Below are 24,538 nucleotides of genomic sequence, written 5' to 3'. Positions count from 1 at the left end.
CACAGAATCTCCCTCTCTCCCTTATAAGGGAAAAAGAAGTGACCCCATTTCACAGCGAGAAGGGAGACATAACAAACAACTCGCTGATTTATGGTGCTAAATGTCTGTTGCGTTGCTTTTTCCGAGCTCTTTCTTCAAAGAATTCGGGTCTCGGGGCACACAGCCAGCAGCCAGCTGGCTGCTTAGGATCTTCCATCTCCCACGACGCATCAGCCGGTGGCACTAGCCTTGAATCCGCCCGCCCCCAGAGCCACAAAAATCTGTTACCCTGAAGGCATGCTAGCCTTCCAGGCCGCTTCCTTGGCATATCGTAAAGTGACCGTTTGAGGCCCCAAGAGCAGGTCCCATTTCCACAAAGAACCGAAGTCAGCATGTAACTCCAGGTCAGGGTCTTCAGAAGAACCTTGAAAGTGAAAAAAAAGTGATATCAAAGATAGCAGTAGAGCTCTTTCCGAAGATGCAAGCAAAGGGGTCGCCATTAGGCGACATCATCCTCCTAAAGTGGTGTCTTTTGTAAAGGTTAAACAGAGGCTTCTTTTGGTCTGCTGTATAGATGCAAAAGCTTTCCGTAGGCTACTTTAAACAAGAGCAGGGATGTTATTCCCAATGGTCTGGACAATATTTATCTCTCATTTTAAACTAGTAAGAAAGCAGTTATCTGGTTATAATCACATTTCTATTACAGGAGCTTGTTATGTGCAAATTGACTGTCAAATTTCCTTTCTTTCAAAAATGACTGCCTTTGAAGTACCTAATTCTCTGCTCAGAGGCTGTCTTGAGGTCACAATGCCCCTGCTGTTCTGAAAAAAATCTTGCTGAATTCTTCACGTGCATTGTTTGTGCTAATATCCATTCCTCATTTGCATGCATGCTTCAAGAATGTACTTCCTCGTTCTATGAAGTTTCCATTTAATATTTGGAGTTATCCATTTTAAGTTGTTCTCTGTCTTTGTTCCTATTATTTAGTAGATGGAATAAAGGACAGTAAGAATGAATAGCAATCTGATTTATTTGAATAGCCAAGCCATTTGTTTAGGTTGACATGTTGGGTATGGTGGGAGGGTGTGGTTAAAAACTCTCTCCAGACAGCTCTAGATGCTTGCCATGAAACAACTCTCAAATTGCAGCACAGCTGTGGAGTAAAGTGCTGTACTGCATCTCAAGATTGTTCCAGGCAATCAGCTAAATAGCTCCCTTTCTCCCTTGCTGTCTAGTTAAGTATTTCACTTTGCTAAATGCAAGGCTTTTTTTTGTTTTGAATTTGATTACCCTTCTTCCTTGAGGCAGTAATTCAATCCTGGATTTTGTTCTGTGGGCATAAACACCACAAAACTTCATCCGCGTAACAGTACATCAACTGGTCGTGGTGGTTTATCACAGCTAAATTTCATAATAACTTCATTCAACATTCGACTTCAAAACTCTTCATCAGGAATTATCAAGCAGAAATCAGGAATGAGAAGTTTGGCCACTCCTAAGAAGAGTAGTATGTCATTCATTTTTGGCCATCTTTCATCTTTCAATTTGATAAATGATACCACGCTGTAACTGTGCCAGACTAGCTAATGCCCTTGTCTCAGATTGTGATGTTTTCCCCAACTGCTAATTTACTGAATAAACCTAACTTTCTCCACAATCAATTGGACTGAGAAATGGAGATACAAGTGCTATTCAGTATTTCAAAATATTTTGATGAATAATTTCTCTGCTAAGTTGATACAATTAATTCTTAAGTCAAATATTCCAAAGCACTTAATTATAATCAATCATTACATTTATTTCATATTGAGTAGAATTGACACAGTATTTATGTGCTTGCACAACTAATGTGGAATAGATGGGGAGAGGGTTGAAAAGATAAATCTGTCTAATATCAGCAGCTTAGAAGCTGGCTTGTGTTTGGATGGTGGTAATTTCTTTCAGCCTTTTGTGTCTTCTGCCCAATGGGAGATGAGAGAAGGGAGAATAGTTGGCATGGGTGTGGTCTTTCATTGTGTCAGCTGCTCGACTGAGGTACTGAGTCCATGGAGTGGAGACTGAGTTTTGTGAACATGCTGAGCTACATCCACAGCTCTTTGTAATTTCTTGTGGTCTCAGGTAGAGTAGTTCCCATACCCAAACATGATGCATTCAGATAGGATGATTTCTAGGATGTATCTATAAAAAATAGTGACAGTCAGCTGGGGCATGCTGAATTTCTTTCGCCTTCTGAGGAAGTGCACTTTCTTATCCATGGCATCTATATGGTTGGATCAGGACAGGCAACTGGTGATATTCACTCTTGGGAACTTGATGCTCGTGACTCTCTTGACCTCCGCGCTATTGATGTAGACAGAAGCATGTGCACCATCCCACTTCTTGTAGTCAATGGCCAACTCTTTTGTTTTGCTGACGCTGAGGGAAGAATTGTTGCTGCGACACCATGCCACTAGGCTCTCTACCTCCTTCCTGTAATGTGATTCATTATTATTTGAGATATAGCTACAATGGTGGTGTCATCTGCAAACCTGTAGGTGGTGTTTGAGCAGGATCTTCACATGAAGTTGCGAGTGCAAAGGGAATAAATTAGAGGGCAGAGGATTCAGCATTATGGGGCACCAGTGTCGAATATAATTATAGCAGAGGTGTTGCTGCCTATCCTTAATGATTGCAGTCTGTTGGTCAGGAAGTCAAGTAGGTGTTGAGCGCCATGTCTAGGATTTTGGAAATGAGTTTGCTTGGAGTTACGGTATTGAAGGCAGAGCCTAATATAGGTGTCTTTAATATCTAGTTTCTGCAGAGATGAGTGTGGGGCCAGGGATATAACATCCATCTTGTGCTTTTTTTTGGTAGTAGGCGAATTGCATTGAGTAGGGATTGCCTGGAAGGCTCAGGTCTCATCTGTATTACTCTGGCAAACTCTGTCACTTTTCACTATATTGATGTAATTTCAGAGAGGAATAACTAATTACCTTAAATGTATACATATGCCAGAAACTTTAATTCCTTAATTTATTTTGTACTACCATAGTATAATAATAATTTTTGTAGCCTGGGGAAAAGTACACACTCAGGACAACAAATACTTTTTTTGGGTTTTAATTCCTTTATCTGTTTTAGATGCTTAAGTGCCAGAAGAGGGTTGCAAGACAAGACGAACGAATTTACAACCAGTTCTTGCCATTACAATCTCAGTTTAACTTTCGATCCACACCCTTGTGTAGCGGCCAATTGTGTATGCAGTATAAAAATACATAAAGCAAACTGCCCAAAACTAATACAGAACTAATACGGTCGTGGCAATTCTGAAGGAACACAATGCAAACAACATTAGAATCCCCACAACCCCGTATCTTATACATAGCAGCAAAAATGTAAGCGAATACATCTCATCTAAGACGTCTACTACTTTTTAGTACACACGTGCTAAACTTCCGAACAGTGACTAAACATTCACATTACGCTGTTACATACAATAAAGTAACTTTATTGTCATGATACAATAAAGTTAGACAAAAGGTACACTTTAGTACAACTTTTACAAGGTATTGGCTAGTAGTTAAGTTACAGGAAGACTGACCTACTTGGCTGGTGAGGAACTTTGGAGAAGCCACACTATCCAGTGTTGATTTCTTCACTCATGGAAATCTAAAGCACCCACTTGTAAAACATGTCAAATTACCGATATTCTCGATTCGCCAACAAGCATAAACGAATTCACATGGATATTGTAAATTAATGCTCACCTTTCCTCACCATGCTTGGCATCTCTGGGAAGAAGCTGATTCCAACACCCCACCAGCTTCTTCAGCAGAAAACAAAATGGTCTCCCAACTATCCCACATGGGCGTCATGACATCACCGTCTCCTCTTAAAGGTATAGACAACTATTCTAGGATTACCCGGATGGATGCCTAAGTACACTTTTAACGATACTGAATAAGATTCTGTCACTCGGTTACATAATAGTTTTATTAATTAATCACAGCACTGAAATTACTGTGTTTGCTGGCTATCTGAAGCTACAATACTAAAGTTCTGGGTCAGGCAACATTTGAGGTCAGAAAACAAAATATTTTTATTTATAAAACATTACAATTAATTCCTGTCAAATGACCTACAAAGGTTACACAAATAATGCAAGTTAAAGCACAGAGGTGAATAGCTTTGGAGAAACATCTTCTCACAGTTACATATACAATCTTCAGATTTTGACATCAGACCTCAGATGCAGGAGTCCTAATCTTTTATGTGTATGATAAACAACTGGGTTCACATTACTTTCCACCTTTTATCTGAAAGCTTCTTCGAATTCATATCCTCCATCTGGTAGCCACCTTTCAATGCATTTGATATCCAGAGCATTATTCCTGATATGCTGAATTTTCTCACATTTTCCTCATGTGATATTCATTTCTTGAGCCTCTGAGAGTCCGACTAGGCAACATTCACTGTATTTCCCTTGCACACTTGGGCAGTTACTTCTTTAAAAATCCAGCGTAATGAGCTGCCTTTCAGTAATGCATGTTAACTGGATATTCTTTTCCATATGTTTAGTCATCTCATTATTTAACAGATTCTCATGCATTACAGCTGAGTACTCCATAGTTCCTGGATTAGTACTACCTTCTGTTTCTAAGATAAGCATCTTGACTTTTTACTTGTGTGCATCGATATTATCACTTCTTCTATCATCTTTATTTATTTATTGAGATACAGTGCAGAATGGGCCCTTCTCGCCCTTCCAGTCACACCGCCCAGCAACCCCCAATCTAACCCTAGCCCAGTTACAGGACATCCCACAATGACCAATTAATCCTTCAACCGGTACATCTTTAGACAGTGGGAAGAAACTGGAACACCCGGAGTAAACCCACACGGTCATGGGGAGAACATACATACTCCTTACAGACAGCGGCGGGAATTGAATCCGGGTCGTTGGTACCATAAAGCATTGTGTTAACCACGACACTACCATGCTGTTTACATCTTTCTGTAAATGAATCAATCTATTGGGATTTGATTTTGACCCTACATTTCACCACTTTACTTTTAACCTAACTTATTTTTATTTTAAACGTAGTGGAATTATGGAGTCAGAGTATTATAGCATGGAACCGGGCACTTTGGCCCAATTGATCCATGCTGATTATTTACAAGTTATTCCCATTTGCCTGTGTTTGACCCATACCTCTATAAAACCCCTCCTACCCATGTATGTAACCAAATGTCTTCTAAATATTTTCCCCAATCACTTTCTTTGGCAGCTCATTTCACATGCACAGCTGCCCTTCTAAATTTTTCACCTCGTTGATTATTCTTCCTTGCTGATCTTGTTGGACAAAACTGAGTATCCTTTAGTAAGCATCCACATAATCTTCCCTGCTCTACTTTAGATTAACTGACGATTAAGCCAGAAAGTTTTTCATCTATTTGAGTAATCAGATGTTTCATTAAAGAGATAGCAACTGACTTGATGTTCATTTAAAAGTCTGACATACCAACCAAAACTGAAAACAACCAAGCTCTCCTTTTCACTGTTTACTAGCTCCTATTGACACCTACCTCATGACCTTTGCAGCCTCATAAGCAAAAACGTTTTTATCTCCTTCACGTTCCAAACATCTGAAATTTGATTCTTGCTTTTCCAGCTACACTTTGTCACTGTTACCTACAATCTTCTCACTTACTGAGAGGGTATAATAATGAAGCTGCCACACTGGAAATTAAACATTTTTTTTCCACTGAAAGGTGCATGTATTTCATTAACTTTGATATTCTGCATATAGAAGCATCATTTGAATGTGATATTGTACAGTTGGTAGGGTGAGCAGAGCAATAACAGATGGAACTTAATGCTGGCCAGTGCAAGGTGATGCACTGTAGGAGATACAATGAATGGCAGTGTATAAAGGAATATTTTACAACAGATAGATAAAATGGTAAAGAAAGGCTATAGGATATATACTCAGTGGCCACTTCAGTAAGAACCCCCTATTCATAGTCTTCTGCTGCTGTAGCCCATCCACTTAAGGGTTCGATATGCTGTACATTCCCAGATGCTCTTCTGCACACCACTATCAAACCGCCCTGTCTGGCACCAACAATCACATTCCACGGACAAAGTCACTTGGATTACATTTATTCCATATTCTTATGCTTGATCTGAACAACAATTGAACCTCTTGACCATGTCGGCATGCTGTTACGCTTCGAGTTGCTGCCACATGATTGGCTGATTAGATATTTTGCATTAATGAGCAGTTGTACCTAATAAAGTGGCCACCGAGTGTATGCACTGATTGGTAGTGCACTGCGGAATATTGAACAACAGGTGGATAAGATGGTGTTTTTTGGTGTTGGTGGACTAAAAATTGACCCTAGTTTATGAGGACGGTTCACCACCAGATTACTCTCCCCCCCCCCCCCCGATAGTGGATAACATTAAAAATTACCACTGTACATGATGCACATCTCAGGAATGAGTCATCCTGACTGTATAATATGGGCTTTAGGGAATTACCAAATAGGATTAAAGAAGAAATGCTATCAAGTAATATTTCAGAACACTTAAAAGACATTTTAAAATAAAGTTTAATCTTTCTAATTCAGTAATCAAGAAAATATTACTTTGAGTATTGCTACGACCTTTACTAGCTAGTTACTAAGACAACACATTGCTAAGCTTCCCTTTTATTGGATCTTATATTCAGTTTCAACAAAATGATGTTTGCCTCGAGATTTGAATATAACATGAGCACAAACAACCAGGAGCAGGGCAAAGGGTACACTTAACCCACTTGCCTATGTGTCTAGCTTACATTGTCCCCCAGTGTACAAAAGCAGGAGAGGAGAGAGAAAAAAAATTCATTCACCGTAGCTGGTTAATAAGACAAAACACTCAGCTATCACCAACCACCACTTAAAGATTGCCTGTATTTCTGTGTGAAACCCCACTGGTTTCCTTGACTGAGAAAGTCTAGGGAATATACACTCTGGTCCCACCAAACCTGTGTGATTGAAACCACTCTCCCACCCTAAACCCCAGTTTGTGTGGATGTTGTGTAATTTGCTACTCTGATACAACTCAGTGCCAAGAGATAACAGACAGCACACTGCAAACAATTAAAGCAATTATATTTATGAATCTAAACTTAACTAAAGGGCTAGTAAAGAAAGAAAACATAAAAAGGGCTCATTATAATTAAACTGTCATTTGTGAACAAGTTGGAGCTCAACTCTTCCAAAAGTACTATTCACCAATCCTCAGTCAACGCGGCGCTTTGTTCCATCGAATCATGGTCCCACACTCGATCAAATCCTACGACTGGTTCCCTCCAGCGTCTTCCCTCTTCATCTCCTGCCGAACAAAGGACCCAGCTCACATTTCAAAGCACCTGTTATCTCCAACCATAACCCAAATACTGCTTCTACAGCAAGACCGATGCGTTAGCAGGGAAACCTTTCCCAGGGTGTTACATGTGGAAAGAAGTCTGTGGTATCTGAAGATCGCAGGAGGATTACAAACAAAAGGGGAAGGTTGGAAGAGCTACAGATGGGTCCCCTTGAATTGCAGAGAATTGTCCAAGAAGTTTTCTAAAAGAGTTGAGATATTGAATGGTAAGAAATAAGGGATTCCTGCTTGTGCTTTTTATCTTCTTGTAACAAATGCCATTACAACCAGGTATGTCCACATCTCGTAAACGTGTAATAGGAGGACCTAAGTAAAAAGTCCCAGTTACACAGTCAGAAGAAATTAACTGACATTACCAGAGGAAAACTTGTGAGGAGTTTTTTTTTGGGGACAGGAGTCATTAGAGTAAGTTTAGGTTCATGGAGATTCATAGAGCTATACAGCGTGGAAACGGGACCATTAGCCCAACTCCTCAATGCCAACCAAACCGCCTATCTAAGCTAATCTTATTTGTGGGCAGTGTTCTGTTCCTTTGAATGGTTTATAAACCAAACAGTTCACAGTTTGAGAAAGTCTGCAAACCATGTTCCCACATTTGCAGCCAGCAAATCCACATTGCCAGTCTCCCAAACACTTGTGTTCAGTTCTATGGGCTATAAGGAAAGTTTGTTTTTGCACTACTATCCTTAATTTAACTATTTAATGTACATTTACATTTATTTTTTTCTATGTTATCATGTACTGCATCATACTGCTGCTGCTAATTTAACAAATTTCATTACATATGCTGATGGTATTAAACCTGATTCTGATTATTCCAAGCTGCTCATAGGTTTGGCATAAGTAATGCCGCTATTCTGCACTGTGCTCATTCTCTTGATGTCTTGTTGTATTTCGTTCTTTCTTTTTAAATCTTTTTATTGAGTAAGTATACAAAAAAGGTAAGCCATATAAACATTAATACAATGTTAAAGTATAATAAAATTCCAAAAGATAACAATACCAAAAAGAAAATACTACAATGTAATTTAAGCATAAGAAACCAAGATAACATAATAGTTTACTAAATTTTATATATATCAATGGAAAAAAAGAAAAAAAACCCCCCCAAAAAAAAACCCACCGTGCAACTAACTAAAAGCAAGGCAAAGCAATGGGCTAACTTGAAACCAGAGTTAAACTTAAAATCACGTCCTCAATCCCGACCTCCATTAAAACAGTGAAAAAAAAAACAAGAAGGGTAAATATTACATTAAATGAAAATATCGAATAAAAGGTCCCCAAATCTGTTCAAATTTAAATGAAGAATCATAAAGGTTACTTCTAATTTTCTCCAAATTCAAACATAAAATCGTCTGAGAAAACCAAAAAAAGGTAGTTGGGGCATTAAGCTCTTTCCAATGTTGTAAAATACATCTTTTTGCCATTAAAGTAAGAAATGCAATCATTCTACGGGCTGAAGGGGAAAGATTACTAGAAATTTTAGGTAGTCCAAAGATAGCAGTAATAGGGTGAGGAGAGATATCTATATTTAATACCTTAGAAATAATATTGAAAATATCTCTCCAAAAAGTTTCCAAAGTAGGGCAAGACCAAAACATATGAGTTAAAGAGGCTATCTGCCCCGAACATCTATCACAGAAAGGATTAATATGCGAGTAAAAACGCGCTAACTTATCTTTGGACATATGTGCTCTATGAACCACTTTAAATTGAATTAGGGAATGTTTAGCACAAATAGAGGAAGTATTAACTAATTGTAAAATCTGCCCCCAATCATCCACAGAAATGGTAAGCCCCAATTCCTGTTCCCAATCTACCCTAATCTTATCAAATGGAGCTTTCCTAAGTTTCATAATAATATTATAAATCATAGCCGATGCACCTTTCTGACATGGATTAAGGTTAATTATCGAATCTAAAATATATATAGGAGGGAGCATTGGAAAGGAAGAAAGTATAGTACTTAGGAAATTTCTAACTTGTAAATATCTAAAAAAATGTATTCTTGATAAGTTATATTTATTAGATAATTGTTCAAAAGATATAAGGGAACCATCTAAAAATAAATCCAAAAACCGTAAAATACCCTTAGTCTTCCAAGTTTGAAAAGCGCGATCCGTAAAAGAGGGAGGAAAAAATATGTTACCTAAAATAGGAATCGCTAACCCGAATTGATTAAGATCAAAAAATTTTCTGAATTGAAACCAAATGCGCAAAGCATATTTAACTATCGGGTTAGAGACCTGCTTAAGGCGTTTCGAATCAAAAGGAAGAGAGGAACCTAAAATAGAACCAAGTGTATAACCCTGAACAGATTGTAATTCCAATGCTACCCATTTAGGAATAGATAGTATGTCCCAGTTAAGTAACCAAAATTTCATATGTCGAATATTAATAGCCCAATAATAAAATCTAAAATTAGGTAATGCTAAACCTCCATCTCTCTTAGCTTTCTGTAAATGTATTTTACCCAGTCTCGGATTCTTATTCTGCCAAATAAATGAAGAAATTTTAGAGTCAACTTTATCAAAAAAAGATTTAGGAATGAAAATTGGTAATGCCTGAAACACATATAAAAATTTTGGCAAAAAAAAATCTTAACTGCATTAATACGACCAATCAAAGTTAAATATAAGGGAAACCATTTAGATGAAAGTTGAGTAATATGGTCTATTAATGGTAAAAAGTTAGTCTTAAATAAATCTTTATGTTTACAAGTAATTTTAATCCCAAGATATGAAAAGTAATTATTAATCAATTTAAATGGAAATTTATAATATAAGGGAAGATGTTTATTAATCGGAAAAAGTTCACTCTTACTAAGATTTAATTTATAACCTGAGAAAAGACCAAATTGTGCTAATAACTCTAAAACAGCAGGAATGGATCTCTCAGGATTAGAAATATATAAAAGTAAATCATCAGCATAGAGTGATAACTTATGGGACTTTAATCCCCGAGTTATCCCAGTAATATTTGAAGATTCTCGAATAGCAATTACAAGAGGTTCTAATGCAATATCAAATAATAGGGGACTAAGAGGACAGCCTTGTCGAGTACCACGAAAGAGAGGGAAAAAAGGTGAGTTTAAAGAGTTAGTACGAACCGAGGCTACAGGGGAGTAATATAACAGTTTAATCCAGGATATAAATTTCAAGCTAAAATTAAACATTTCAAGCACCTTAAATAAATAAGGCCATTCTACTCTATCAAAAGCTTTCTCGGCATCTAAAGAAATAACACACTCAGGAACATTTTGTGAGGGAGTATAAACGATATTTAACAATGTACGAATATTATAAAAAGAGTAACGACCTTTAATAAAACCCGTTTGGTCTTCCGAAATAATAGAAGGAAGTACTTTTTCTAGTCTATTTGCTAATAACTTAGAAAAAACTTTAGAGTCAACATTTAATAAAGATATTGGTCTATAAGATGCACATTGAGCAGGGTCTTTATCCTTCTTTAGTATTAAAGAAATTGATGCTCTATTAAAAGATTCCGGAAGTTTACCAAGTTTCAAAGAAGCCTCAAAAACCTTATAGAGCCAAGGAATCAATAAAGAAGCAAAACATTTATAAAATTCAACGGTAAATCCATCAGGGCCAGGAGCTTTCCCCAGATTCATAGAAAAAATAACATTCTTAATCTCATCCATTGTAATGGAAGTATCTAATAAAGAAGACATATCCCGTGAAATCTGAGGGAAGTCTAACTTATCTAAAAAATCATTCATATATTTAGAATCTCGAGGAGACTCTGATTGATATAAAGAAGAATAAAAATCACAAAAGGTTTGATTAATCCCCACATGATCCAATATCAATCGATCATTTTGGTTATAAATCTGATTGATTTGAGATTTAACATAATTAGATTTCAATTGATTAGCCAGCAGCTTGCCAATTTTATCACTGTGAACATAAAAATCACTTCTTGTTTTCTTTAATTGGTTTACAATCGAGGACGAGAGTAGTAAACTGTGTTCCATTTGAAGTTTAGTTCTTTGTTTGTATAGCTCCTCAGAAGGAGCCATAACATATTTCTTATCAATTTCTTTAATCTTGTCCACAATTGCCATCTCCTCCTGCTTCTGTTTCTTCCTCAAAGCAACGGAATACGAAATAATCTGACCCCGAATATAGGCTTTAAAAGTGTCCCAAAGAGTGTTAACCGAAATATCTTCTGTATAGTTAATTGTAAAAAAAAGCTCAATCTGTTCATTCATAAAATTAACAAAGTCCGAGTCCTGAAGCAACAGCGAATTAAAACGCCATTGTCTATTGTTTGGTATATTGGCCATAATTTTAACAGAAAGCTTAAGTGGAGCATGATCCGAAATGGTTATAGAATCATAATCACATTTAATCACTGAAGGAATGAGACGAGAATCAATGAAAAAATAATCAATTCTTGAATAGGAATGATGGACATGTGAAAAGAAGGAAAAATCTTTTTCCTGAGGATGCAGAAAACGCCAAATGTCCGTCGACCCAGAATCAGAAAGGAAAAAATTAATCAAATTTGCAGATTTATTAGGTAAAGTCCGTAAAGGAGCTGAACGGTCCAAAGCTGGAGATAAACAGGTATTAAGATCTCCGCCCCAAATCAATGAAAACTCGTTCAAATTCGGAAACTGATCAAACAATGATTTATAAAATTCCGGACAATCCATATTAGGAGCATAAACATTAACCAAAACTACTTTTTTATTAAATAGTAAACCACTAACCAATAAAAATCTACCATTCGGATCAGAGATAATATCCTGTTGTATAAAAGTAACTGAGGAATCTATAAAAATAGAGACGCCTCGAATCTTAGCATTAGAGTTCGAATGAAATTGTTGTCCCTTCCAGAATTTGAAAAAACGTAGTCTGTCCCCCCTCCGTACATGGGTCTCTTGTAAAAATAAAATTTGTGCTTTAAGTCTCCGGAACACTTTAAAAACTTTTTTCCTTTTAATAGGATGATTAAGACCATTAGTATTCCAGGAGACAAAATTAATAATAGAGTCCATAAATCCTAAAGTCAACCCACAACAAGGAGGATTGACAATAGGCGCGACCCACAAACCCGGAGAGGAAACAGAACATACAAAAGATACCGGGGAAAAGGACGCAACCAGTACTTCAATAATGTATATAGCCCAAAGAGAAGCAAACTAAAACGTGAAGCCCCTCCCACCACCCACCACCCCAAGACCCCAAGGCAAAATCTAAAGCAGACCCGCCAGAAAGAAGCAAGCGCTAAAACTACCCCCATGACTTCCGGTATACGCTCCCTAAAAAAAAGGTATAAATATGAAAAAGATCAGCTAATTGTAAAACAGTAAAAAAAAAGTAAAAAAAAAGTTAACTCAATTAAGATACATACAGAACAGAACAAAAGCCGGAAAATATATATTAAAAAAAACCACAATAAACCTCAAACTCATGAATAGACACAGCAACAAAAAAAATAGGATTATTAACATAAAGTGATTATAAAAAGCAAAACAGAATAAAATTTAAAAAAAACTACAAAATTTAAGGCCGCACAGGAAATACGTAAGATGACAAAAGGGAAGTAACCACCCAGAATCCCCTGGGAAAAGAAAGAAATGACGCAGTTAAAAAGAAAGTTTAGCAGCCATATTAAGAAATCAAAAGTAAACTTTTCTGCCCAAATAGGTCACAGAAAAGTTAAAACCAACCAATTCACAGCCTCCGATCAACGGAGATAATTAAAAAAAGGCAATTAAGATGTTGAAGATGAAAGTTGATCCAGATAACTCTAGGCATCCGATGGAGAATCAAAAAAACGAAGGGCTCCATCTAACATGCGAATCCTTAGACGTGCAGGGTACAGCAGCGCTGGTCTTAAATCCATCTTATAGAATTCCGACATCACGGATCTGTAACGGACCCGTTGGTCCCAGATTGGTTTACTGAAATCTTCCACGAATCGGAACTTAAGATCCGAAAAATCAATGAAACCTTTAGATCGAGCGAATCGAAACAGTCTCTCCTTGTCTTGAAAATAATGAAAACGTAAAATAACATGCCTAGGTCTATCTGACCTAGACGAGTATGATGGGATTCTGTGAACACGATCCAGTAGCGGTGGTTGGTCAGGAAATACAGTAGGGAATGCATCTTTTAAAAGTTGAGAGAAATATTTCATGGGATTGTTGGATTCCACGGCTTCCCTCACGCCGATCATTCGTAAATTCTGCCGTCGCATTCTAGATTCCAAGTCAGAGTTTTTAAAAGTCAAAAAGTCCAGTTTCTTCTTCATAACATTAATTGTTTCTTCGATTTTCCCCATCTTAAGCTCACTTTGTTGCGCGAATTTTTGAAGATCAGATATAGCCGACTGATGTTCCGCAATACATGTTTGCATCTTATCAATTAAATCGGCAATTTTCTGGAAATTAGTTGAGATTTCCGTATGAATCAGGTCTTTAACAGGTCCTGCAATTTCCGTACGAATCATCTCCCTAACAGAGGTTGAAATTTCCCTCTGAATTAACTCCGATATCGCTTTCAAAGTCACCGGTGATTCAGTGGGGGGGAGATCCGTAGCTTTTGGTTTAACCGGAGGTTTACCATCCTTGCAGTCTTTCTCGTTCTTAGACATAGCAGATCTAAGTTCCATCCAGTTGTCGGAGAATTCAGTTTAATTCAAAGTATTGTAAGAGTTGATGCCTTAATGGTTAATTAAAGTATAGCTGACCATAGAGAAAAAAAACTCAGAGGTAATGGAGCGAGTCAAGAACGCGACTTCACTCCATGAGCGCTACCGGAAGTCCCCCGTTGTATTTCGGTCGGTTACTTTCCACCATCTTTCAGGGATTTGGGGGTAGAGGCCCACCACACATGGCATCTCCCTCTGGGCCTTGTATAGGGCTATTGGACAAACTGCAGAGGCCAAGGCAGGGAAGATTCCTCGGCCTCTCTTACGGCCATGCTTCCAGTGGTAGGAGCCGGTCAAAGATGAGGCAGAGTCAAAGCTGCAACCAAGCGAGAAAGCCTTGGACTCTGCGGTGGTGGAAGCAGATACAACAGGGTCTTTTAAGAGCCTTTTAGACAGGTACATGGAGCTTAAAAATATGGAGGGCTATGTGCTAGGTAAATTCTAGGCAGTCTCTAGAGTAGGTTATATGGTCGGCATAACATTGTGGGTCGAAAGGCCTGTAATGTGCTGTAAATGTCTATGTTCTATGTTCTATGAGAAGGAAGTGAACAAGCTAGTGCATCAATATTTACTAGAATATTGGTGGCCAAATCCATTGTCTAGATTGAATTTGAAGGCATTTGTATCCCAGAATCAACAAATAGTTTGTAACGAGATAAGTTTAGTTAATCGTTAATATTATACAATTATTTTTCTAAGAGAAATGAAAATATAGTCTATTCAATGTACTGCGCAAAAGGAATCAACATAAAACAGCCATCAAGAGTTCAAGATTTGGTAAGGCTGACTTCCATGTGATGAGACGCTAGAAACTGGGCAAAATGACTGGATGAAGGACTATGTTCAATAAGTATTTATTATGACAGATAACAGGCTATGCCCTTAAGGAATCCAGCTATGGATGGCCAAGTAGATGAGGTGCAATGTGAAAACTCAAAATGTAAATACAGTGTGAAATAAATCCTAGAAAATGCAGAATAGACAAAAGACAACAAAAGAGGACAAAACGTGAGAGCTACAAAAAAAAGATTGAAGAAGTATGATAACAAAGATGGTTGTGATCCATAAAAACAGAAATCGAAAATATTGCAAACAGAAATGAGAAACTGGCAGATATTGGCCTCCTTCTACATTAAATCTATGGTGAGACCTCATCAGTATGTACAGAACCAAAATAATATTAATTAAGAATGTATTGAGACCGAAATATTAGAAATTCTCAAAACTAGAATTTTAAATGAAGTAGGCGATTCAGAACTGTTCGGGAACCGGTCCTTTATATTAAAAGGTCACCCATACTATTTCTGAAAGAATTGAGAGAGAAGTAGGTTAATTAAAGATCAGTAAGCCAAAAATCTTTTCAGGAAATGATTTTTTATAAATATCCAGAAGGCATTTAATAAACTTTCTGCCAGAAGACCATCAGCTGAAGTTAAATCTCATGGAATTGAAGCTAGCTTATTCATCTTATTGGGAATTTGGCTGAGGAACAGCGGAGAGAGATCACAGACAAAGTGGAGGTAATCACGTTGACTGCCTGTGTCTGGTAGGACTTTGATTTGAACACCAACTATTACCAGATTAATAAATGACTTAAATAGTGGGATAGAAACCACATATTCAGGTTTGCTGATGACATGAAAATAATCTAATATTTTAAGTAATACAGATTGCAAATTTAATTTACAATGAAATATTAATTATCTGAGGAAATTGGCATGGGATTTTAAGTAAAGGTCGCTGATCTGAAATGATAACCGTGCAGAACATTTCAAAAATAGAAGACAGAATTAGTCTAATTATTCACAAACATTTTGTGCTCCCAAATGGCTAGAAGTGATGGATTGCATTTAAGTAGATATTCTGCACCTTGAAATTGGATTCCATCTATTAATAGTGTTGATGCTGCATATAATTTTGGTGCCCATTCAGTCTTCCTGTAAAGTATTGTGAAATTGACCAAAAAAAAATCATATTATGGTAGCATAGCCTAGTCAGGTCTCCCAGTATATGACGCAAAGCAAAAATCTCCCTATGACTGCAAAAGGAAACCAGAATAGATCCCACACTCTCTCCGGTCTACATGGCAAACCAATATGGCTGTAATATGCAGCAGAAATTGCAGTTCCCATATTTTTACCCATGCTGGGATGAACTTGCCCTTGACGGGGATTGCCTTATGTGGGAATTGAGAGTTGTTGTACCATCCAAGCAGTGAACTGAAGTGTTGGAAGAGCTACAAACTGATCATCTAGGCATGGTCAAGATGAAAGTGTTGGCTTGAAGCATCGTCTGGTGTTCTGGGGTAGATCAGCAGATCGTGCAGCTTGCCATGTACTGTTTGGGATGCCAGCACACCCAGAAGGTGACAAGAGCAGTGCTTCTCTATTCCTGGTAATGGCCTGCACTGTCCTGGATTTTGCCGGACCGTTCATGGGCACTAATTTCTTGCTAGTAGTGGATGCAGCTACAAAGTAGCCAGAAGTGTTCCCTATAGCCTCCACTACAGCATTGCACACTGTTGATGTATCGAGAAGGCTCTTCTCAAGGAATGGTGTTCCAGAGCCCCTAGTCATTGACAATGGGACCACAGTTGGTTGCGGAACAGTTTTAGTCATTCCTAGAAATGAATGGAACAAGACATATTATGTCTGCACTGCACCACCCAGTTACAAACAGCTTGGTGGAAAGTTTGGTCCAGAATTTAAAGAACACACTGCGAGCAATGTCAACAGAACACACTACACTGAATCAGAAGCTCGCCAATTCCTTCTCTGCATATCGCAATGCAGCGTACTCCACAACCATCAGCTCTCCAGCCACGCTGTTCCTGGGTCGTCCCTTGTGCTCATACTTGGATCTCCTCTAACACAATCTCAGAAGGAGCGTGCAGGACAAACAGCTGAGACAAATTGAAAACTTCTCAAGCGAGTTGGTTCGATGTTCCACTCTTGGGCAAGCAGATTTGGGGAGGGACTACAGAGCTGATTAAGGAGAGAGCTGGACGACTCTCCTACACAGTAGAGATTGCATCTGGTGTCATCTAGAGATGACACATTGATTAGTTAAGGAGAGCACGATCAGTTGTCAGAGAATAAAGGTGTTCAGAATTACTTCCTGCAGTCCCAAAGTCAGCCCCTCCAATGACCAGGGAGGAGGCCTCAGAACCTGAGATTGTTTCATAGCCACAAGTCTCACCTGCCAAGGCTTGATCCCCCTAATGTGGAAAGACATTATCTCACAAGAGTAAGAAATCCTCCACAGCAATTAAATCTTTAGGCTTGAATGGGTGAATTTAAAATTTACTCTGCTGTCAATGTCTATAATAGTACTTTGTAGTATACGCCCCAGTGCATGATTAAAGAAAGATAACAAACAGGTGCTAGTAATCAATGAAATAATGAGTTGAATGGACTAAACTGATTAACTGAAACAGAAACAGATTAGGAAAGAATTAAACTGGGTGAAGGACAACCAAACTAAAAGGTGAGAATGTGGCAGATGTGACAGTTTAACCTTCAAATCATCAATTCTTACACTATGGCAAGAGTGAGACACAAGGTGGTCATCCTGTATCAGTAAAGTCTCTCCCAAGCAGAAATTTTGCAGCAGACAGGTTTCAAGATGTGCTATCCAAGCTCTTCTGAAGAAGCACAAAGGTATGGGCAAAGTTGAGGACTCAAAACACGGTGGCTGGCCACAGAAACTGAGGAGACATACACCAAACTGACGTCCCTTCTAAACTGGAATAAACCCAGCACTGCAATCAGCTCTGAACACACAGAAACCCCTGGAACCCAAGTATACCCCTCGACAGTCCAGAGAAATCTTGTTTGCAGTGGTCTCCATGGAAGAGTTGCTGCTAAAAAGCCATTCTTTTAAAGTGAAACCAAAGCTAAGAGACTCACCTACACACAAAAACACAAGGACTGGGGTGTTGAACAATGACAGTAAGTGTTCTGGACTGACGAGTCAAAATTCAAAATTCTTGGCTCATACAGGAGGCAGCTGGAGAGTGCTACATGGATGAGTGTCTGTAGCCAACAGTGAAGCCGGTGGAGCTTCCCTGCAGGTTTGGGGCTGCATTTCTGAAAATGGAGTTGATGATCTGTTCAGAATTAATAGGATCCTCAATGCTGAGGAGCACTAACAGATTCTCATCCATCATGCAATTCCATCAGGGAGGTCTCTGAGCAGATCCAACTTCAGTCTGCTGCAGGACAGTGACTTCAAACACAGCCAAGGTTATAAAGAAGAACAAAGAGTTCTGCAACAGATGGTATGGCCTCCACTGAGCCTAATTCTCTGCCTGAGATAACCTGGGGAGACAGAAGCAAGTGAGACAGCCAAAGTCTGCAAAAGAGCTGTGGCAAATTCTTCAAGAGGCTTGGAAAAACCTATGAGCCGATTTTCTTATCAAAGTGCACAACAATGTACCTTAGACAACTAATGTAGTTTTAAAGGTAATGGATGGTCACACTAAATATTGATTTGATTCAGTTTTTTACTGTTTACTGCTCTTTATATTTTTTTTGATGTGTAGGGACTTTTCATTATTTTTGAAAGCATCTTTGCTTTACAGAATTTTTTTTTACATGTGCCTAAGACTTTTCCACTATGCTGTACATATATAGGATGACTAGAGAGCAGTACCTTACATACTTGAGTTGAGATGCAGTGTATATTGAGTTGGAATTTATAACTAAGCAGGGAGGAGTGTTATGTATTTAATATTTCAGTAATATCTGAGTAATATTGTAAATACTGTATATTGTTAAGCATTATTTATTTACGTAATTCATTAAGGTTGATATGTAAGAAGTATGTGAATGGCATACTGTACATCATCATGTCATCAGGTCATATGTGTGCACCTCACTAAAGAGATGAAAGTAAGTACACGTTTTCCTGTTTCCCGTGTTTTTCTTTCAATTAGTTTTTGGAGTTACAAAACATACCCGGAAGATGATTCAATTAAAATGCTAATATTTTTTATCGGGAGCAGTGGAAACTGGGAGTTAAATCTGTGCCTCAGTATTTTCAACACAAAGACTTGTCTAATGGCAGATCTTATAATTAATTTAAGTGATTAAAGAATCACACAGAGTGTATATTGAAACTTGTTGGGTGCCTTTGACAGGTGAAACTTACAACTAAAGAATTGCAATCACAAAGTAAATTCTTACATTTGCAGAAATTAAATATTTCTCTCTAATCTTCTGTGAGAAATATACATAATGTAATACCTGAGTCAGAATCATCCATCGTGGCCCTGTCAGTAACATCCCCATATGCAGAATTATCTCCCTCAGGAGTGGGCATGAAGTTGTCGAGTGGTCCTTTTTCAAAGTAGAAGTTACCACAGTAACAAAAAAATGCAATGCAAATTTCAAAATAGTAAATAATGTTCAAAATGGGGCAGTACTGCAGTTTTATTGAAGACAGGCAGTTTGAAAGATGATTGAAATTTGAAAACTGCAGATGCTGGAAATCTGATAAAGGGGCAAACAAGAGAAAATCTGCAGATGCTGGAAATCCGAGCAACACACACAATATACTGGAGGAACTCAGCAGGCCAGACAGCATCTATGGAAAAGAGTGCTGCCAAAGGGTTTTGGCCCGAAGATGTGGCCTGGCCTGCCGAGTTCCTCCAGCATTTTGTATATGTTAATCTGATAAAGAGTTCTTATGAATCCTTAAACCTGAAGTATAATTTTTATTTCTCTTTCCAAAGATGCTGCCTGACCTGCTGTATTCCTCTTTATTGGCACTGTGAATTTTACAGCCCTGCATAAATAACTTAGCCCCTCCAGAAGAGAACAACTATATAATCAATCATCTACAGATGCAAATTTAGATGCAATATACAGTACAGTACTCGGATCCCTTATAAAAGTCATTAATACAGCTCGTAACTAGTTGAGTCTTTAGAACTGATCCTGGGGCATCCCATGGGTTGCTAGTTTGAAAATGACTCCTTCATTCTGATTTTGTATTTTGTCTGTATACCATTCTTCTGTTCTTAGTAATTGATTACCACCACACACTGTTAGCTTACCTTGTGTAGTAATCTCTTCTTGTAGAATCTTAACAAATGCCTTTTTGCAATCTAAATACATTGCACCTATAGTTTTATCCAGTTAATCCTCAAAAGAAATCTGAAATTAAATTGAGTAATTACCTTTTGGACTTTGGCAAGATTAATGCCAGAGTGTATAAGTGCGCAGATCTCAGCATTGAGATTTTTCGATCTTTGTACTGTTTCCTGGAATTCTATTCCCAGAAGAGTTATGTCTTATATGCTAAATTAAACATTCTGAGCTAAAATTGCCAAAGCAAACTCCAGGTTTATGAAAGTCTGCTGTCAGAAGCACAAGGCAATTTATTTGAATCTTTCTGTGCTTTCACAATGTATTCATGTTAATCCTGTGTACCCTTGCTACTACTGTAGTTAGCACTGCCAGTTAATATTGCCATCTGTTGCAGAAAACAAGCAAGCAGGTAGAAATATTCAATGGAGTATCCTGGTGTACCATTATTAGCTCATTAATTATGAAGTAATTTTTAAATGAGCTCCTTATAGGTGCTTGAAACAGGGCAATCTTAAAAAAATCATTCTTCAAGGGTGTATCAACAGATTAGTAATTTTAAACAAGCTGATTGTTTTAACAACACTTATGTTAATCTCAAGCAGCTGTAACCAATATTATTTACTGTTTATTATTGGTATTTCCATATCTTTATCAGTAGTTCTCGCTCTCATGGTTAGTTGAATAAAGATAGAGAAAAGGAAGAGGAATTAATTATGAAAGCAATCAATAACTGGGAAACACACATTTGCATGACCTCCTCTCTAAGGCTACAGAAGACATTTGAGCAGATGGATTTGCTGTCAGCTCTACTTATCATAAACTCACAAAATGTTCTTGATAGGTATGAAACTGCTAATTAACGAATGCACAAACCCATTGCCTGATACAGGAGGGCAGGCGGAAAGTCAGTTTTGACATATTAGCCAAGTGGTGAAGCTTGTTCAGCAGTTGCAAGCTATTGCAGCCTAAACTTTGTAATTAAGAAGGTGACTGCTACCCCAGTCCACACCACTCCACCCTCACCTTTTCCAGTATAATAATTACAAGAATAATGATGACCACCCGTTCTTAGAAGTTTGCATGCACGTCTTCCTCAATAAAGCAGCTTTCCAAGAAGGACCTTCTTCCAATGAAGCACCTTTATTAGGGCATGAATGATGCACATGACTGCCATCTTAAAGGTATTTAAATCTCAAGCTTAATGGCTTTCTGTCGCTCTATAAAAGGATAATGGATATCTGAAACAGCTTTTTTTCCTCAATAGCTGTTTCTTTAATGGTTGTTCCTTATTAGAACATAAGACATAGGAGAAGAATTAGGCTATTCGGTCCATCGAGTCTGCTCCACCATTCCATCATGGCTGATTTTATCAACCCTCTCAGCTCCATCCCCTTGCCTTCTTCCAGTAACTTTTTCCACCCTTACCCTATCAACTCTGCTTTAAGTATACCCAATGACTTGGATCCCATAGTTGTCTGTAGCAACGAATTCCACAGAGTCACCTTCCTCTGGCAAAAACAATTCCTCCTCATCTCTGTTCTAAAAGTACTTTCTTGTATTCGGAGGCTATACCCTCTACTCTTAGATTCCCCCACTGTAAAGAAACATCCTCTCCATATCCACTCTATCTAGGCCTTTCAATATTCAATAGGTTTCAATGAGATCTCCCCTCATTCTTCTAAACTCCAGAGAGTGCAGCCTCAGAGCCATCAAATGCTCCTCATACTTCAAATGTATGAATCATCGTGAATCATCCTCCTCGACCCTCTCCAATGCCAGCATATCCTTTCTTGATAATGGGCCCAAAACTGCTCACAACACTCCAAGTGCGGTTTGACCAATGCCTTATAAAACCTCAACATTACAAGTCTCATTGAACATTGAACAATATATTCCCTTTAGTTCACCATATCTGTGCTAACCATGATGCTAAATTAAACTTATCCCACCTGTCTACAGCCATTCCCTCCATTACTTGCCTGTTCACGCCTCTGTCTAAATGCCTATTAAACATTGCTATTGTATCTGCTGCCACCATCTTCCCAGGTAGTGTACTGTAGACTACCCAGGCTTACAATCTAATAGTTTAAACACTGAATTTTCCAATTTCACGCTTTCCTTCCCTCCTATGTTTCCCTCTCTCTGACCTTCCAATCAATCTTTGGTCCTCCCATTTTTTGTTGCCTTTCGCATGCTGCTCTGCCCCAACACCCATGACCATGCTGCCCACCTGCTACCCACACACTTCACCCACCAGACCCCTCCTCCATCTTATACCTTTTGCTTTTCACCTCTTCTGAAAATGGATCCTGTTATCACCTTTCTTACTTAGCCGATTCCAGCCTTTCTGTTCCCACTATCACCCTCCAATCTTTGTCTCTCCCTTCAGCCCCCCCAGCCATGCTCCTTTTACCCCAGTTTATTCCTTCTCTGCTTCCACACCTACCTCATACCTGTCTTAGTTTCCCAACTCCACCCATCCCGCTCCCCTATCTAACTCATTCCTGATGAAGGGTTTCAGTCTGAAACGTCGGCAGTTTATTCTCCTGCTTGGATGCTGCTTGCCTTGCCGATTTCCTTCAGCATTTTGTCTTCATCCCTCTCCCATCTGCCTCCTTCTGCCCATCATCCCTCATTCTTCCAACTTCCATCCAATCTTCCGTCCGTGGACTCACTTTACACCGCACACTGTCGGAGCAGTGCTGCCAGGATAATCAAGGACACGACCCACCCAGCCAACACACCTTTCGTCTGAGAAGGCTCAGGAGCTTGAAGACTCGTACGGCCAGATTTCGGAACAGCTTCTTTCCAACTGTGATAAGACTGCTGAATGGATCCTGACCCGGATCTGAGCCGTACCCTCCAAATATCTGGACCTGCCTCTCAGTTTTTTTGCGGTACCTTACTTTCCATTTTTCTATTTTCTATTCATGATTTATAATTTAAATTTTTAATAATTACTATTGATTTGTAATCCAGGGAGCGGGAAGTGCAGAATCAAATATCGCTGCGATGATTGTACGTTCTAGTACCAATTGTCTGGTGACAATAAAGTATAAAGTACTCCTCCAGAGTCCACCTATCACACACTATTCTCCATATCACCATCCCCTTCTCCTCTTTATACTAGCTATCTTCCTTCTGCACTATCAGTCCTGATGCAGGGTTTCAAAATGAAACTTCAGCAGCTCCATTTCCTCAACATTCACTGCTTGACCTGTGGAATTCTTCTGGTAGTTTTCTGTTTCCTCTCCATAGACGTAAGTGAATTCATCTGCAAACTCTTGTGCCTCAAGTCTCTATACCTGTAGACCATTACAATGTCCGTCCCCCAGATAAATGCTGTTCCTCCTCAATCTTTCCATTAGCATCTATAGGCAAGTATACTCTAGATAAGGAAATTACATTTGTATAATTTTTCCAGAAGCCTGAAGGCACACACTCAGCGATTCATGAACAGCTTCTTCCTCTCAACTACCTGATTCCTAAATAGACATCGAACCCTTGAACACTACCTCACTTTTTTATATATTATTTCTGTTTTACACTATTTAATATACATATATATACTTACTGTAACTGATTTACTTATTTTTATTCCTGCATTATCATGTATAGCATTGTACTGCTGTTGCTAAGTGAACAAATTTCACAACGCATGCTGGTGATAATAAACCTGATTCTGATTCAGATTCAGATGTGTCTAGCAGAGACCCTTTATAATTGTAATAAGATTTCTTAACTTCTATGATTAATTTTTCCAGCAGTAGAGGCCTGCATAGCATTTATCTTCTTATGTTCCAGCTGTATCCATGTATTAGCTTTCAATGACATGTACAAGGAAAATTGTGTCTTTGAACATTAACAATTCTCAATCTCTCACTATTTTTTGTTTCCTCTTGCAAAGTGGATAAAACCTCACAATGTTCCCAAAACCAAAATGCCAAATAGTAGAGCAAGTGTTCCCAACCTTTTATATGCCATGGACCCCTACCATTAGCCAAGGGATCTGTGGACTCCAGGTTGGGAACCCATGTACTGGAGGGTATAGGATTGCAGTGACAGAGGGAAAGTTTAAAGGAGATTTGTGAGGCAAATCTTTACACAGAGAATGGCAAGTACCTAGAGCTTGCTGCTAGTAGAGGTGTTAGAAGCAGATATGATATCAATCTCTAACATGCATACAGACAGGCACATAAACAGGTAATAGAATGATACAGGCCAAATGCAGATAGACGGGGTTAGTTGAGACTAGCATCACGGCCGATGTAGACATGATGTGCAAAAAGCCTGTTTCTGTGCCAAACAGCAATCACTTTCAAAAACTCCACAACTCATGTTCTCAGTATTATTTATTTATTTATTGTAATAT

The sequence above is a fragment of the Mobula hypostoma genome, chromosome 16 (genome assembly GCF_963921235.1).
Source record: "Mobula hypostoma chromosome 16, sMobHyp1.1, whole genome shotgun sequence".
NCBI classification, from domain to species: Eukaryota; Metazoa; Chordata; class Chondrichthyes; order Myliobatiformes; family Myliobatidae; genus Mobula; species Mobula hypostoma.
This window is presented reverse-complemented; position numbering follows the sequence as displayed.